This window comes from Sapajus apella, unplaced genomic scaffold (genome assembly GCF_009761245.1).
Source record: "Sapajus apella isolate SASKATOON/1434 unplaced genomic scaffold, GSC_monkey_1.0 scaffold2, whole genome shotgun sequence".
NCBI classification, from domain to species: Eukaryota; Metazoa; Chordata; class Mammalia; order Primates; family Cebidae; genus Sapajus; species Sapajus apella.
Genome location: NW_022436942.1, coordinates 51044363 through 51062655, shown reverse-complemented (window position 1 = coordinate 51062655; position 18293 = coordinate 51044363). Strand labels below are relative to the sequence as shown.

Genomic DNA, 18293 nt, shown 5'->3' with positions numbered 1-18293 from the left:
AGTGGCAATGGGTTTTCTGTGACTTAATACCATTTTATTGACCACTGAGGACAGAGTTTAGACACTTCCAGTACATGAGTGAACTGGGGATATGCAATTGTCCTGAACACTTAATTGAGTGTCTTTCCACGGAGTTTGTTTGAAATGAGTCTCCAAGGCTTGAAACTACTGGGCCTAGCTATCATGTACTTATGAGACCTGATGTGCTTTATGGAAAGATGTAGCCAGCCTCTGGCTTTTTTCCTATCCTGCTTCTTTTTAAATCTTCTTTATTCTGCTTTAGTTTTTTTTTTTTCCCCCTTGCATTAAGGTTTTTGAGAGCCATTATCATAGAATATAATTTTAAATTTCAAAGAAGACTTGGATTTGAAAGTAGTTTTGTGATTTCTCCCACACTTTGGTCTGGGTGGTGATTGTATTCAATTGGGCTTTCATGGAAATGCTATTATTAAAAACTCATGGTCTCTAGAGACAGGATTTGGAAATGCAACACAAGCCTTTCTGATTAAGGTTATGAGAACTCCCACTTGTTTGCAGTAGTTTTGTTTTTCATTTATAAGAATTTCCAGCTAATGATCCTGATTTAGAGCTAGTTATAGAAATTCTAAATTAAAATTGTAAAAGAACTAGATGGGTCTCAAAAAACATTCATGTAGCAGATAAATTTATGTTCTCACCCCTGGCAGTGCACAATCCCTCAAACCTTTCTCCATATTTTTCTAGTAGAAACAGGGTTTCACCATGTTGGCCAGGGTGGTCTCGAACTTTTGGCCCCCTGTGATCCGCCTTCCTCGGCCTCCCAAAGTGTTGGGATTACAGATTTAAGCCACCACACCCTGCCTTGTTTTTCTGTATTTTTCTACCCTTCTTTGACTTGATTCACTGCCTTCTCTTTCTCTCCCTTTTTACCCTCAGGGATCCTGGCTATTCAGCTGGGCTCTAGAATCTTCATCTGCTTCCTTTCATTCTTTCTTTTATGATCCTGCAGGTCTTTGGTTCTGTTCCTCTGTCCTCCCACTAATTTATCTTGACTTTTCTGTCACGTGATCCTCCTCTGGGCCACTCCATCATTCTTCTGTTCATTTACTTTGGCCTGAATCTTGGGGGCCTTTTTTTCCCCCTGCCTTCTTGTTCATTCTGTGAGTCAGAAGTCACCTTTTAACCTTGGATGGCTTTTGTTCTGTTTTTCTGAAATTAGTTCAAATCTGGACAAATCTTTTCTTCTGGAACTCTCAGAGCAAGAATTTCCTTGACACTGCAAACATCAGAGCATGGCATCCTATTTTTCAAGAAGAAATTGCTTTGGTTTAAGGATAATAACAAAACATGCCCCTCCCCACTATAAGCTGTGAAAAATAGATCAATAGGTATAGGAGACAGATAAAAAATCAAAATATCATCTGGTGATAAATATTGATGTTTATGGATAAAACCAGAATAGAGACCCTGGTCAGGGCCAAGTTTTCATCTTAACATCTCCCTGCTACACCTACAATGTGCTCAGAATTTTGCTGAAGGGGTGCAAGGGTGATTGGAGCACTAGCACAGAGAAGCAAATCACTGGAAAAACTGGTCCCTGCCTTCAAAAATACCACTAGACTTTCCAGTTGGTTCTTTTTCATTAAAGTAACAATAACAGTTTCTTTTACCATCAATAAAATAAAATAATCTTCCTACTAGTCATGGGCAGAGTAGCTGAAAAACCAGATGTGGAGAACTTTCCCCAGGTGTCTCACAGCGTGAAGAAGAAAAGTTCCCACAGTTCTGCTGGGAACTCTTGTTTTTCAGCCTATGCAGTGTTCCTCAAATATTATTCTCTCTGGGGAACATCATGGTTAATGCAAGCATACAGTTCAGGCTAATGCTTGGTCCCTTATTTTATCCATTAAATCAGATCATGTGTAGGAATTAATTTAATCTATCTTTAAATCTAATTCAACAATATATTTTGAATAAAATTCAAACTGAACATCTGGTAACTTTCTGAGTACCAAGGACACAAAAAATAAATTGGATATGGACACTGACTATGGTTAACATGATACAGGTGCATGAAAATCAATTATATGTAACTATATGCAAAAATACTATCCTCTAAGGGTCTGATATGAAAAGTCCTCATGAGGTACAGCCATCTTTGGTATGTGCCATGATCAATCTAGTTAGGCAGAATAGATAGGTTTTGTAGAGCCTGAAGCTTATAGAATTTGGAGAATCCTCTTTTTGAGAGAATACAAAATTCTGAATTTAAAATCAGTCTCAAAAGCAAATATCTAGAATGAGGATAGAAACCACAAGAAAATTGCCAGAGGCTTGGAGATGCAGGCTTCTGAGACTTTTTGAGGGATTTTCACCTCATTTTCCAATTCTACCTAGAAGACTCTACAGCTCCCAGTGACTTGCAGAGCTCTCAGGAATGTGAAACTGGGGCCTGAAACTTAAGCTTCAATGATTTCAGGGTAAAATTATTTTGGTGCCAATTTCCAGAGCTTTGGGGTTGGTTGGACCATTCCTTCAAATAACAGAGGTGACTACAAAAAGAGGTAGCTTAAATAACAAAAATGTATTCTCATACAATTCTAGAGGCCTAGATCAAGGTATGTGCAGGGTTGACTTGTGCTGAGCCTTCTCTCCTTTGATTGTAGATGGCCATTTCCAGGCCATGGAAGAGCTTTATACAGTGTGCTGTCACTGCTTTCTATACCACCACAAATCTTCAGGGAAAATGACAAACACCACATTGAGCCCACTGTGATTATGTTTCTTACGGAAATGGGTGAAAAAAATTCATTTTGCACCTTGGTGGGTGTGGGATCAAAACAGAATTAAGAGATGTATTAAAACATAAGTTAACTATATTGCAGTATCTTAAATGCATGATAGACAAAAAGCCATGTGTCGCTTAATGTTGAGCATGCTTTCTGAGAAATGCATCACTAGGCAACTTCATAGTTATGTGAACAACATAGAGTGTACTTTGCAAACAGGTGTTATAGCCTACTACACATGCAGGCTGTATGGTATAGACTATTGATTCTAGGCTACAAACCTGTACATCATGTTATAGTACTGAATACAGTAGGCAACTGTAACACAATGGTGAGTAATTGTATATCTAAACATAGAGAATGCATAATAGAAATACGGTATTACAATCTATGGGACCACCATCATATATATGGTCTGTTGTTGACCAAAACATCATTATGTGGCACATGTGCAAAAACAACATAGCTACATAACATATGATCCCAACATTTTGCATCTTAGAAAATATATTTATTATCTCCTAGTTCTGTGAGTCAGGAATCTGCACACAGCTTAACTGGGTTCTCTGGTTCAGGGTTCCTAGCAAGGCTGCAGTCAATTAGTTAATTAGTTTACTGGCATTGCCATAGCAAAGCACCACAGACTGGGTGGCTTAAATAACAAAAGTATATTTTCATACAATTCTGGAGGCCTAGATCAAGATATCTGCAGGCTTGGCTTATTCTGAGGCCTCTCTCCTTGGATTATAGATGGCCACTTCTTTCCTGTGTCTTCTTCATATGGCCTTTTCTCTATATGTGTCTGTGTTCAAATTTCCTCTTCGTGTTAGAAAACCAGTCCTATTGGATTAGGATTCATCTTTATGACCTCATTTTAACTTCCTTACCTCTTTAATGACTGTCTCCGAATAAAGTCATGTTCTGAGATACTGGGAGTTAAGACTCCAAAGTATACATTTGAGCAGGTTGCAGTTTAGCGCCTAACAGCTGCGTTATTGGTACCTTAAGTCTCCAACTGGGGAAAATCGGATTCCAGCCTCACTCCTATAGTTGTTGGTAGAATTTAGTTCCTCGTGGACTATTGGATTTGAGGGCCTCAATTCCTCACTAGTAGTGGGACAGAAGCCACCCTCATTTCCTCAGAGAGCCACATGAGCCTCTCCACGAAGCACCCCTCAACATGACAGCTCTCTTCCCACAACAACAGGAAGCTGACACTACTGGTAATTCATTCTTTGCCATTGTGGTGGAAATGCTCCACCCATCAGCCTGCAGTATTTTTTTAAAAAAGCTAACATTTGAAAACAGATATTTAAACTATCACTGAAACTTTCACTTTTATTGCCCTTGAGGCTTTCCTCTTCTCTTTGTGCTGGTCTAGGATCCCAGGAATCAATCTAGAACAAAGGACAGGTAAATCTTGCTTGGAAACCTCAGGTAGTAAGAGAGCTGGGACTCATCCACCAGTAATGGATTGTGGTTTTCACAATGTCTCAGTGGAAAACCTTCTGTGAAGTTGGTGGATATGTATTTACTGCTGTGATGGTGGCCTTGTTGGATCAGGGTCTTGGTAGTTTTTAAGGTGAAGATAATCTGGGTCTCTCTAAAGGCCAAGCCATTTTCCTAATGCTGCCATATTTATATTAGAAGATACTCCTAGTCTTAGCCACTTTGAGTCAGACTCCCAAGCCCTGATGCTGAGGCTTTATTACTAGTTCATATCCTTTGCCAAAGAGGCCAAAGAGGTAACCACTTTTTTTCTTTTTTTAACTGCCAAGAGACCTCAGTGGGTATCATCCCAACTCATTGCAGATGTTAAAAATTCACTTACCTTTCAAGAAAAATGGATGGGATTGCAATCTGTTTTTTTTCTAAGGCAGTGATTTGGTCCAATGCAAATTTTTTCTCCTCTCCCTCATGATCATCTCTACATAGTGGGGATACTGGAAAGAAATAAAAGCACCTTTCACCTTCCCCAGAGAAATAGGTGCCCATTCCCCTTATCTTACATGATTGCCTAGAAGTAGGAACAGGAAGTTACTACAGAGCCAAGTTTCCATATTACGGGAATAAACAATTTGACTGCAGTAGGTTGTCAGTAAAAGAACAGAATGTTTGAGAGAGTTAAACAGCTGAGTGACATCCTCAGGCAGAGGGGTACGGACCACATATGGTCCTGATCACTTACGTAACTTTAAGTCAGGTCATTGCCACAGGTCCCAGCTGGACTGTAGCTGAGCTTGTCTCCTTCAGGTTTTTCTGCTGTTTGAAACAGGGAATTGATGGAACTGCCATTCCATAAGTGTTCCAGTTTCTCCATAAGAAGATGACTGCCTATAGCTGTATATGAAGTGCTCTTTTGGCAATTGGAAAACTAACTCGTACACCATTATCTCATTTACTATTACTTTCTGCTTTTTAGAAGTATGTCAGTTGTCTGAGGTCCCTTGGTTGCATTAAATATTCTCTATTATTCTGGTTTGTTTTTATTTGACAGATGTTTTTTAAGTTTGCGCTCTAATGGCAAGAAAGAACAAATCTATATGATCACCAACATCCAACCTTGTTCTAAATTTCTATCCCAGGCTTTCATCTAGGCAAAACGTAAACAACCATTCAAATAAACAAAAGCCTTACAAATTTTAAGAAAATTTATTGTGCTTGTTCTGCCTTTCAGGCACTGTGCCAAGTACCAAAAATAGAAAAATAAATTAATCTAGTCCCTGCTGTAGAAAAGCTCCCAGTTTAATGGTGGGAAAAAATATGTAATCATGGTGAACTGCATAACAACTCAATATTTGAGTTCCTACTCTGTTCACATTTCTGTGGCTTCAAAAATGAACACAACAGACATAAAGCCAGCTCACATGTAGATTAGAGTTTGTCAGAAAAAGCAACCATTGAACAATTTATTACAAGTATGATCAGTGTCTCGATGGGAAAAAAATGAAGTATTATGAAAACGTTTAACGGGCCACCACTTCTAATTTGAAGGGCAGAGCAAATATTCATTTGGAAATAGTACTGGCAATTGGGGGTGAGGTGGAGAAAGAGGGCAGAGAGAAGAGTTCCAAAATAGCATGTGCAAAAGATCCTTGAGGCTGGAAAGAGAAAGATGTCCTAAAACGAAAGGTAAGCTATTATGGCAGGAGTAAAAATGAGGCAGGACAGCAGACATGGCTGCATGGGTTAAAATTTTAAGAGTAGCTGAGTTTTCTCAAGTACAAAGATATGTCAACGTCAATAACATTTCTTTTGAGATGGAGTCTCGCTCTGTCACCCAGGCTGGAGTGCAGCGGCGTGATCTCAGCTCACTGTAACCTCTGCCTCCCAGGTTCAAGTAATTCTCCTGCCTCAGTCACCTGAGTATCTGGGACCACAGGCGCATACCACCATGCCGGGTTACTTTTCCTTTTTTTGTATTTTTAATAGAGATGGGGTTTCACCACGTTGGCCAGGCTGGTCTCGAACTCCTGAGCCTAAGAGATCCACCTGTCTCAGCCTCCCAAAGTTCTGGGATACACGGCATGAGCCACTGAGCCTGGCCAAGAACTTCTTTAAACAATGAAACAATTGTACAGTTTGCCTGTGTTGCTGGAGGTATTTATTTCTTCAATAAACACTTACTGAATGGTATTTATGTGTGGATTCTCTGGTACACACTGAGAATAAAAAGATGAGTAAGGCAGAATCTACACACATCAAGTGGTTTGTACTACAATGGAGGAAGACAGAAGATGTAATAAAAACAGAGATGAGAAAACAATTCTATGTTCATATTGTTTAAAGAAGAGCACTTCTTAGGCAGCTATTCTAAGATTTATGGCCCAAATCAAGTCTAAAAAATAGTAGTGGTGCACTAACTGGCTGTGGAACTCCAATCTGGTTATGCATCATAATCTTCTGGGCAAGTTTGTAAATTGCAAGTTCCTGAGTTCCTCCTTAGATCTAGTGGATTTTAATTTGTGGAGGTGAGACCCAAGAATCTAATTTTTTATTTTTTTGGAGACAGTTTCTCATTTGGGAACCATTGAGGCACAGCATGATGACTGTGAAGCCCCAGTAAGATCTCTCTAAATGTGTTCTGCGGGTTGTTAATAGATGACAGGGGAAAAAAAGTGTTCAGTGGTTAAATCAGTCGAATTACATCTCCCTCCTCAAATTCAGATGTAAGTTCTAAACCTCAGAGCCTCAGAATGTGACTTTATTTGGAGAGAGGGTCTTTACAGAGGATGTCAAGTTATTAAAATGAATTCTTTAGTTGGACTCTAATCCACTATGACTGGTGTCTTTATAGGTAGAATTCGGAGATAGACACCTGTATGGAGAGAATATCCTGTGAACATGAAATCAGCCATCTACAAGCCAAGGAGGGAGGCTTAGGACAGGGCTGCCAATACTTTGATTTTGAACTTCTAGCCTCCAGAACTATGAGACAATACGTTTCTGTTGTCTAAACCACCCCTTTGGTACTTTGTTAAGGCAGTGCTTGAAAGTGAATACAAGTGGCTAAGTTAAAGAGAGTTATGAGTGAAATGATTTCTCTGCTGCAGGGCTCCCAGAAGCTTGGATATGCTCATGAGCCCGGCAGCCCTCTGAGTGCAGAGTGCTTTTGGTTTGGCGTAGAGCATTTCACGAGACTGTTGTTCTATGGCTCTGACTCAGGGAAACATCAAGTTTATTTCCCCCGGGGAAGCAGACATGCCATGGGTCTCACTGCTGCAGAAAGTTCAGCTTCATGGAACTGAGCTATTTTCAGGAAATAAGGATGCAAGCGAAAATTTTTGATTACATTTAGTCCAAATCCATTACGCCTTCCGGGGGCAGAGGGGAGCAGTTCCAAGGAAATAACCTACTGGAAATGGTCAGGAGTCATTTTTCTTGATCCACAAATCCTTTGATTCCTGTTATTTTACATCAGTGACTCAGAAGTAGCCATTTGAAGAGAAGAAAGCCAAGAAGTACAAGGTTGTCTCCCTTAGTGGAGTGGTTCAGGAAACTTCGGAGAAAAATATGCAAGAGTGCTTTTATCAAACTGAACACACCACTACAGATTTGCCTTCCAAGCACTCCACTTACTCCTACTGTTTGCTCAGACCTTGACAAACAGATCCATCTTTCTTGAAATAGAACATTGGGAGAGAAATGGACCATAATTATTGTCAGTGGTTAAAAAAGTAAGACTAAAGGTTTAACTTTTGTATTTCAGTTCTCAAACATGCACACACAGAGTGAAGGAAATGTCAACTAGATGAACACAAGCTTCCTAAACATTTGCAAAATTGTAATAATTCAACTTCTTATTTATCTGATGTGTTTCATATTAAAGGCTAAACTTATAGAAATTTTAGACTTGCTGTTTCATCTACAGTTGTGACAAGTGCGTGTGTCTACATCTGGTGAAAACTTGGGATCATGCAGACCAAACAGTCTTTGTTTCATATTTTTAAGTCACTATCGATAACCTCTCCCCACCTCTCACAGCCTGTTTCAGTCCTCCTCTCTCTCCTGCAGTCCTTACAACCATCCCTGCAGACCTGGTGACCTCTCACCCTGATAACTCATTCAATATTTACTGCCAGTTTCCACAGCCCCCATAACCAGTGCCCCAAACCAGTGGCCACTTCAAACAAAAATGCCATTTCATTGGCTCGACTTCCAGAGTTCCTGATGTATTAGGGGTGGGTAAGTTGATAAGCCTGTATTTTTAACAGGTGAGTCTAATGGTCGATTCCATCTGAGAATCAAAACTACTCATTTGGTATCTACCTTATAATGCCTTAGATTACAGATGAGTCCGTCTCATCCTAGACCATCCTTTCCTTAGCTGAATTAATGTTTTTAATTTAAAAACTGTATTTTCGATTGCTGGAAAGTTATTTTCATGCTATTTTTCCATTTTTGTAAGTATGCTTTTGATTCTTGGTTAAAGTTGTTATCTCTCTCTTCTGGCAGTTCTATTTTACTGGCAGAATGTTCATCTTGGTTCATGGGTTGTTGTTATTCCTTAATCTGGCGGCTAGGTCGCATTTGGGCATTTATGATTTTAACTGCCTGCTCCTGGTTCTGATTACCTGGATTAGTTCTGAGGACACTTGAGTCGCTGAAATGGAAGGATATACAACAGTCTCAGGCCCTGTTAGTGAATCATCTGTACAAGGTACAAGGAGAAGACACTTCTCTATAAAACCACAACATGTTTGACCAGCCTCAAGGGCAGAGAAGATCTGAGCCTATCTTTCCCCCTCCCTCCACACCCCTCTGAAGCCAAGGAGACTAGCAGGTACCCCCAAGATCATCTCATCAATCTGGCATGCTGCCCTTTAGGGATTTCACAGATCTGTCTCCCAGGGTCACACTCTAGGGGCCCTGGGAGATAGCACAGTGCTCTGATTCTTGTCCCCAGGTCCATGACTACTGCTGCACAGGAATCAACTCATTGTCCGCTTTCTCCAACTAAACCTCCATAGATGGGAGGCCTTGCATGTGACCTCTAGGCTCCCCCATCACCCTGCTCTAAAAGGTACTCTGCTTAAGATAGGTAGCTGAAAGTTGATTAGAATTAGAATGGAAGACTCTTGGGGAGCTGCAGCATAGGTGCTCAGGACTCAATTTCTGCAAATTGCCTAACCCAGGCAACTAGAACCCCGGGCAGGCAGTTAAAATCATAAACACCCAAAGGGGATTCAGCAGCCAGATTAAGGAATAACAACCCAGACACCAAGATGAATATTCTAATAGTAAAATAGAACTACCGGGAGAGCGGCTTTCACAAAGAATGTCATTGTTATTGAACTTTCCACGCGTGTAGTCTGCTTTCTCCAGCTAAGGGGCTTTGGATATATCCTCTATCTTAGTCCACTTAGGCTGCTGTAAGAAAATACCTTAGATTGGATAACTTATAAACAACAGAAATTTATTGCTTACAGTCCTGGAGGCTGGGAAGTCCACGATCAAAGTATTGACAGATTCAGTGTCTGATGAGAGCTCCCTTTCTGCTTCAAAGATTGTACTTTGTTGCTACATCCTCACATGGCAGAAGGGACAAATAAGCTTCCCCAGTCCTCTTTTCTAAGGATACTATTCTTATTATATAAGAACATTTATGAAGGTGGAGTTTTCATGACCTAATCACCTCCCCAAGGCAGTGGCAATTGGAAACTAATCACGATCACCTTGGTGAATAGATTCCAACATACACATTTTGTGGGGACAGAAACATTGAGCTTGTAGCATCGCATAGCCTCACCATGCCTCACTTTCTTTAATTTGAAAACAGATAATAACCTCCGCATGAAACTGGCATTTCAATCACAGCTACGACTTGTTGTACACTCTTTCTGTGGCAGGCACCTTGCTGTGTACTTTACACGTATAGTGCCAAATGAGATCATTTGAATAATTCACGTAGCATGTTAGCTGATACAGGTGGGTGCACCATATGTGCCCATTGCTCTCTTTTGTGGTTGCTCTTAGCTCCTGACCTATATGGGAATAGGTATTGTCTTGCAACGTTTTACTATCCCCTTCTCTCCACTGCTCTTCATACCCTACCTTGCATCAAAGCACTCAATGTATATGTTGGTTGACTACCTGAATAGATCATGTCCTTCTAAATGACAATTTCCTGTTTTTTCTATACTTGGTAAGCCTAATTAATTTTATGTGTATCCAAAAGGCCTAGCTAAAAGTTTGTTTCTTTTGCAAAGCTATAGGTAATATCTCCTGTCTGATAGAATATCATCTATACATTTGGGGTTATTCACCCCCAATTCTACCTCATATTCAAGTCACTTAGGCCCATGAACTATGTTCCTTACTGGAGTACATCTCTATTCTGCTCCAAGTCAAGAAGTGCCTAGAATTCCTTCTTTTAAAACTCTGTCCCTAAAACTTAGGAGAATTTTCACAGAAAACAAGAACTGGAGGAATTCTCCCTTGATTTCTTTCAGAAAAAAAACTCATCAAAATAGGATAAGATCATGTGAAGCAAGACAGCTTTGCTAGTTAGAGGGTGTATGTGCAGAAAGAATACTGTATAACGGAACATTCTGGTTAAAGTGTTGTATTAATCTATTGGGCATCTTGCTCTCTCTTGTACTTTTATGTGAGTTTTCTCACTAATACTCATTTGCTCATTTACTCAAATTAGCATTTTCATTTCAATTGACTCAGATTTTTTTTCAACTCCTGCTTATGAGTGAGAAAATGTGGTATTTGATTTTCTGTTCTTGTGTTAGTTTGGTGAGAATGATGGTTTCCAGCTTCATCTATGTCTCTGCAAAGAACATCAACTAATCCTTTTTATGGCTGCATAGTATTCCATGATGTATATGTGCCACATTTTCTTTATCCAGTCTATCATTGATGGGCATTTGGGTTGTTTCCAAATCTTTGCTCTTGTGAACAGTGCTGCAATAAACATGTGCATGTGTCTTTATAATATAATGATTTATAATCCTTTGGGTATATGCACAATAATGGAATTGCTGGATCAAATGGCATTTCAAGTTCTAGATCCTTGAGGAATCACCACACTGTCTTCTATAATGGTTTAATTAATTTACACTCCCACCAACAGTGTAAAAGCACTCCTATTTCTCCATATTCTCTCCAGCATCCCTTGTTTCCTGATTTTTTAAAGACCGTCATTCTAACTGGCATGAGATGGTATCTCATTTTGATTTTGATTTCCATTTCTCTAATGACCAGTGACTCAGATTTAAAAAACAAATCAATATTTTTAGCACAGGCAACTCCTATTTTAAAAAGGCTCTCATTTATGGTGAATTGCATTTTGGAGTACAGCTTTTTATGAGTTGGAATCAAACTCTAATTTATTGCCAATAGTTACCTGTGTAGTAGGTGTTAGGGTTCTGTTTAGTATAATCCACATTCCTTCATTGTCTGGTGTGGGCTTTGCCATGCAGTAGGAACTTCTAGGAGAGCCAGACTTGAGTCTCTTGCCTTAAGTGATTAGAAGTCTACAGAGGGCAGAAGGCAAGAGCATAAATTTGGACAGCCCACAGACCAGAGTTTGAGTCCTGAAATACCACCCACATACCCTCTGGAATAATAACGAGCCCAATACACAACAAACTTCTAATATATATTAACTATTATTATTGGTGAGGTAATAAGATTCTTGCAAAAATTTGCTAAAATGCATACTTCTGGAAGACAAGCTCCCAGTTTTGTTTCTTTTTGAAAATTCCACAATGTCCAGTACATTATTATTACAGGTGTTACAGCTGACCCCCTTCAGAGCGTGAAGTTATCACCGGAAGGTGTTGCCCCAACAGGAAATATGCTTCACGATCACTTTGCTCTTAGGTATGGTTGTGTGATTGTTAATTCCAAGAGCAAGTGAGAAGACAATGGTTAAAAACAGATGCACCTTCTCTAATTTCTTTGCATTATCTGGGATAAATGCAGAAGGCTTCGAAGCTCTAGAAGATAATGGAAACACAGAATGAATGGATTCTGGCTGCCTGAATCCTGTAGTTGCTCACATTGCACTGCCTCTATGAACGAAAATTACACCTTTAATGTTTTAGGCCATTGTGATTTGGGAGTTTATTTACGACATCAGCTCGCATTGCCTTAACTAATACTGCTGTTCAACAAATTTGTTGACGAAATAAATGAGCTACATAACTAAATTACCCCAAGTCCAATGCTATTTAGTACCTGAATATGGATGTGTAATAAACCCATCGATCTTATTTCATCAATCTGTCTGTGATCTCATTACAGTCAATCAGAATTTAAAGTGAGGCAGTGAGGTGGAGTAGCTCTGAGGCAATATAGTGGCTTTTTCTATTTACATTTTTAAAAATACATCAAAGCCCTTGTTGTAAAAAGAAGTAAGCAAAAGAATCTCCGAGTAAAGTGGGGGTGGGGAGGTTCCTATACGTGTTGGGGTATTTAATCTTAGGCATGAACTAACAAATGAGATAGAAAGCATTCTTATGTTTTCTGTTCAATGTACTATATATTTTGTCTTTTAAAAATAACATGTGGGATTTCAAAATATGGTGAATAATTTCCTTACCGAGCTAAAAGAGAATTTAAAAAGGCTGCTAATTGCTTTTGTGTTTAGAAACGTAATGTCTTCCAGTGAGTTATTTCATGGGTGAAGTGTCTGGTATTGGATTATAGATATTTTTCTTTCTTTTTTCTTCTTTTTTCCCTTTTCTTTTTTTAACTAAGAGAACTTAAACATGATATTTAAAAAAAACATTTTATCTTGTGGTAGAAATGTCAGCCACATTTCAATTCACTCTCAGGCTTCTCCTAAAAGGAGTGACTTTTATGCATAACAATAGCCTTGTTTTTATAAGTGGTTGGTAATATCTGCAAATGTGTAAGGCATTCATTTTCCAGGAGCTCTTTTCTCCCTGGTAACACACCAGGAAATATCAGAGTGTTGTTATTTGAATTCTTTCTTGTGCTCTGACTCCCTGATGAATTAAAATTCAACTTCACAGTCAAATGAGTAGCCATTTAAAGCTCAGGTGTGTATTTCTTAAGGCCCTCTCAGAGGATATATAACTGCTTATGTCTTTCCAAAAGACAGCAAACTGAATTTTAATTGGATCCTGCCTCTCCCAAGAGACCATTATACTTCTACTCTAAGGCCACATATTATAAAGCTTCAGTATGAATTGGAACATGAAGCCCATGTTTCAGTTCAGTGTTTAAAGTTGAAGTTATAACAGCTGATGCTCTAGTCATTTAAGCAATGCACTCAATCAAAATTTTATTTAGTTTGAATCTCTTTAAAAAAATGAACATACATACAAGCATGCACACATACACACACATGTATATAACTTGCATGTCAAAATTATGTAAACTTTCAGATTATTAAAAACAGGTTTTTTAAAGGAACTAAGTCTCAAATGGGACTAGTTCCAAATTTTTCTTGTCTCAATCCCACCTTGACCTTGTCAGATGGATTTAAAAAAATGAAGCAGTGGAAAACTTATATACATATATATATATATATACACCAAAGACCTGCTGACTCAGAGCTGGATCTGGAATATCCTTTTGAGACACAGAATGAATCTTTTCATCAGATAGTATGGAAGACCATTGATGCAGGCATGAGCACTCCTGGAGCTGGCCTCCCTCTGATCTTAGAAACTGACAAGACACCATCTAAAAGGAAATCAAAAGACTTATAGAACCTAATTCACCAACTCTAAATAACACAGCCATGTGCTTCTTTGTTCTTTATTGTTTAAGCATCCATGGAAATTTCCAGAGGTAAATTAAGACTATGAGGACCAATGTTAAAAATACTGTGAAAACATCCCAGAGCATGGTGAAGTGTGGAATTCATACTTTAAAACTCCTAAGGGGCAGTGTTGCCTTATACCATAACAAAGTGGACCTTTGTGTATTATATGTAGTTAAGACTAGTTTTTTTTTTTAATTTTATTTTCTTCCTAAAAAATATAGGTGGTGTCTTTATTCCAGATTTGAATGTTTCAGAATTTTTTTTTTTTAATTTGCAGACAGAGATGTGAATTGGGAACCAGTTCCCAGAGTACAGAATATGTCCCTTAGATTTTCTGAGACATGGTTTTTTCAATTGTAAAATTAGGAGATTGAAGTAAGTAGTTAATATTATAACATTTTATAGTTCTAAATTACAAGAGGCTTTTAAATTTAATTTAATAAATTTAAAAATTATTTGTATAAAACTCAGTTACCAGTCAGCATATATCCCTAGATTTTAGCATTTTTCTGCCATGATGTAAAAGAATATTTGAATTATGCAATCAGTACACTCAATACTGAAATCTTAGGCTTCAGTTTGCATATTTATTTCTACTTAATTATCTTCCACTTAATGTGGTTCTCTTTTATTAAAGGTTTTTTTTTTTTTAATTGTATCAATATATTAGTTACAAGGTCCAAAACTTTGAAGTTTTCTTCAATTGCTTATGCTCATTCACCCCTAACATTAAATCAATCACACAGTTCTCTTGGGTGCACCTCTGTGAAGGGTAAAACTAGCTTTACAAAACAGAATTGTAGAATTGGAAGTGATTTCATTTTATCACATAGGTCAAATGTTTTCAAAGTCAGAATTTCATTCAATAACAATCCTGGCAGGTGTCTCTCCAATTCTGCTTCTAGTGACTGAAAATGCTCATTTGGGAAACTTTCTCTTCCCTTATTTGAAATGAAACTCTTATTGTTGGAGAATTTATTTGATTAAGATATTTGCCCCAGTTGACCACAGATCTTCAGTATTTGAAGGTATCTCCTGTACCCCACACCGAATCTTCTATTTTTCATGTTAAACATTTACCATCTCTTCGACTGTGTCTTTTCTTGCATGGCTTACAGACTCTTTCCTATCCTAGTCATTTTCCTATAGACATTCCTTTGTGTCTTGACTATTTTGGTTCATTGAGATGAATAACATTTTCCATACGTGATATGAATAACCAATGCAAAATTCTTGGAAAAGGTCTTTCATTTCAGGCACAGAGGAAAGGACTTGAGCTGCCTAACATTGGCTAACAAGTTGGTTTTTATCTTTGCTAGCCACTTTGACTTAGTGCTGGTTACTTAACCGCCTCCATTTTTTTCATCTGTAAAATGGGAATAGTTATACCTTCATTGTAAGTTTGTTATTTTAGCAGATCCTAGGTACTCAGTAAATGGTAGATATTATTTCTACTATTAATTCAGGTTACTTGAGATATTTTGGAAGAAACATCATATTGAAGACGGACAAATACAATTTTCAAACTGTTTTTTAACCAACATTAAACTTGGCTTTTCCTACCCCAAAGTGATTATATTAAATTTCTTTATTCAAGTACAAAATGTGATGATTACTTAATATTGCTAGATTGTTTTGTATCGGATTTGGCTCATATGACAGGCTTCTGAGATATTGCTGAGCTCTGAGTCTGTCATTCAGTGTATGTTACGTTTCCTTCTTAGTCTTGTGATCTTCAGGCAGGTGTACAGGCAAGGACCAAGCTCCCAAGACATATTAGCTACTTTTCCAAATTGACATTAATTCACTAAACGACTTTCTATTGTGACCAGAGTTTGTCACATACCTTGCTGACATGATACTAAGCACATGGGATTTCCCTGACCTAATTATTTAAATAAAAAAGGCTAGGGAAGAAAATGACATTGATGTGAAATGATTTGTTTTGTGTGAGCTCATGCTGACTCAGTTGTTGAACTAAATCCAGTCCCCTAGCGATAAGAAAACTGTATAAAGAAGGCAGGGACTGTACCTTATTTGCACAAACAGATTTTGACTAAATGTGTAGTAGGTCACTTCTTTGACCTGGAGATCAGAGTGAAACAATTTCAAGGGTAAGTAAAAGGAAAAAGTCCAGCTCTTCAAAGCATGGTCTCATTCCCTCGCATGTAAGGTGGCTCTGTGTTCTTCCAGAGACCCTGTACAGAGCAAGGAAAAGTGTGGGTGGCTGGGTGTGAGGCTCCTCTCCTTGCCCAGACTCTCTAATCCTCTCCAAGGTTAGGGACAGGAAGGAAAAATAATAAAGTAGACATTCATTCCCTACAAAAGACTTTGTAAAAGGAAACTCTTTGAGAAACCCTTTGGCTATTTTTATGAATGAAATTTTTACAAAAGGTTTTTAGATGAATTTTCCAAATACCTTTTAGTCAGAGAGAAAGAGGGAAAAAAGACTCAATGCTAATACCTTTGCGTGAGCTCTAGTTTGCTCTTGCTCCAGCTGTTGAATGAGTTAGGGTCATATTTGGAAGGACAGCTCATTCTGCTTGGAAGCTCATGCAAGGGAGTCCGGAAGAGGAAGGGCGTGGAGATGCCAGACAGGAGGGTGAGCCAGCAGACACACGTGGGCAGGGCTGCAGCCAGCTCCTCTTATTCTTGGTGTGTCACTGCCTGAAATGGAATCCAAGGGTCTGCAGTCAGGAGTGCGGGAGTACTGTGACCTCTCCTGGAACCCGGTGGTGAACTCTCCTAGAAAGCATGTTTACCCATGGTCCCTGATCCACAACAGGAGTCTTCGATTTGAATTTCCATTAATTGAGAGTTCTGTTAGTATAATCGAGCGCACCTTTCCATCCCTGCCATCTGTAAGTAAAGGGACAGTTAAAACATTTTTCTTGTATTAGAGTCTGTTCTAAAGTTGTAAGGTATGATGATATGTAGAACATGAAAAGTTTTACATTCTCCAGAGGAAGATGCAATATCTAATCAATTTATTTCTCTTATCTTAACCCGGTATCTTATTTAAAGCAAATAACAAATGTCCAAAAACATCTGGCTCTAGTTTCCTGGATAAAATGCAGGAATAAATTAAATTCCCATAATACATAAATACTCTATACAAATTAGCACATGGAAAAAGGCAAAGATCCTTTCAAAGAAGTGTTTAGTACATAAAATGAAGCTAACCCCCAAGAGAACACTTATAAATGGTATCCTATGACATAGCAAGGAATTAATTTAGCTCTCTAAAGATCCTTACTACCTAGGAATGTATTAAATTAAGGAATAATTTGACTCATTTGGCAAGCTGGCCCTTTTATATCATCTATACTATATACATTTTTTTAAGATGAGAGTCTCACTATGTTGCCTCTCGATCTCCTGGGCTGATCTCGAACTCCTGGGATCAAGCGGTCCTCCTGCCTCAGCCTCCTAAATAGCTGAGAGTACAGGCGCATGTGCCAATATGCCTAGCCTTATACTATAATGTTTTTTAAATGATGCCTATCAAATTGTGTGGCCAAAAGCAAGTTATCTTTCATTCTTTTCTCAAGAAAATTTTTAATTTTCATTTTATTATTATTGCTTTTTTTAAGATGGAGTCTTGCTCTATCGCCAGGCTGGAGTTCAGTGGTGCAATCTCTGCTCACTGTAACCTCCGCTGCCTGGGTTCAAGCGATTCTCCTGCCTCAGCCTCCTGAGTAGCTGGGATTACAGGCACACGCCATCACAATCAGCTAATTTTTGTATTTTTAGTAAAGATGGGGTTTCACCATGTTGACCAGGATGATTTCGATCTTCTGACCTTGTGACCCGCCTGCCTCGGCCTTCCAGAGTCCTGTGATGACAGGCATAAGCCACCGTGCCCAGCCTATTTTTATTTTATTTTTAATTGACACATAATAGTTGTACATATTTATGGGGTACAATGTGATGCTTTGATACAGGCATACCATGTGTAATAATCAAACCAGGGTATTTGGCATATTCATTACCTCATACATTATCATATCCTTGTGGTGAGAACATTCAAAGCCTCTCTTCTAGCTATTTTGAAATGGACAATGCAATGTTTTCAACCATAAGCACCCTACTATGCAACAGAGCACCAGGATTTATTCCTCTTATTTAACTGTAACTTCATACCCATTACCCAATCTCTCTCTATCCTTCCTGCTCCCCTTCCCAGTCTATCTTCCATTCTCAGGTTCCTAATCTGAAAAAATTGCATCTAGTTTCTATCTTGCATACTTGTGAGTGTCAGCGATACCATCCATATA

At 38.6% G+C, this 18293-nt stretch overlaps 1 long non-coding RNA gene across 3 annotated transcripts; it reads right to left on the bottom strand.

The window, feature by feature from the left end:
* Positions 1-283: 283 nt before the first annotated feature.
* LOC116564491 lies at positions 284-17625 on the bottom strand. Of its 3 annotated transcripts, XR_004274926.1 has the most exons (4): positions 16481-17625; positions 16049-16214; positions 11623-11752; positions 284-4711 (listed from the first exon to the last, which is right to left on the bottom strand). It is a non-coding gene; the product is annotated as an uncharacterized LOC116564491 (long non-coding RNA). The 3 variants fall into 3 exon arrangements; XR_004274924.1 differs by having other exon boundaries at positions 16049-17625; XR_004274925.1 differs by lacking the exon at positions 11623-11752 and having other exon boundaries at positions 16049-17625.
* Positions 17626-18293: the final 668 nt, after the last annotated feature.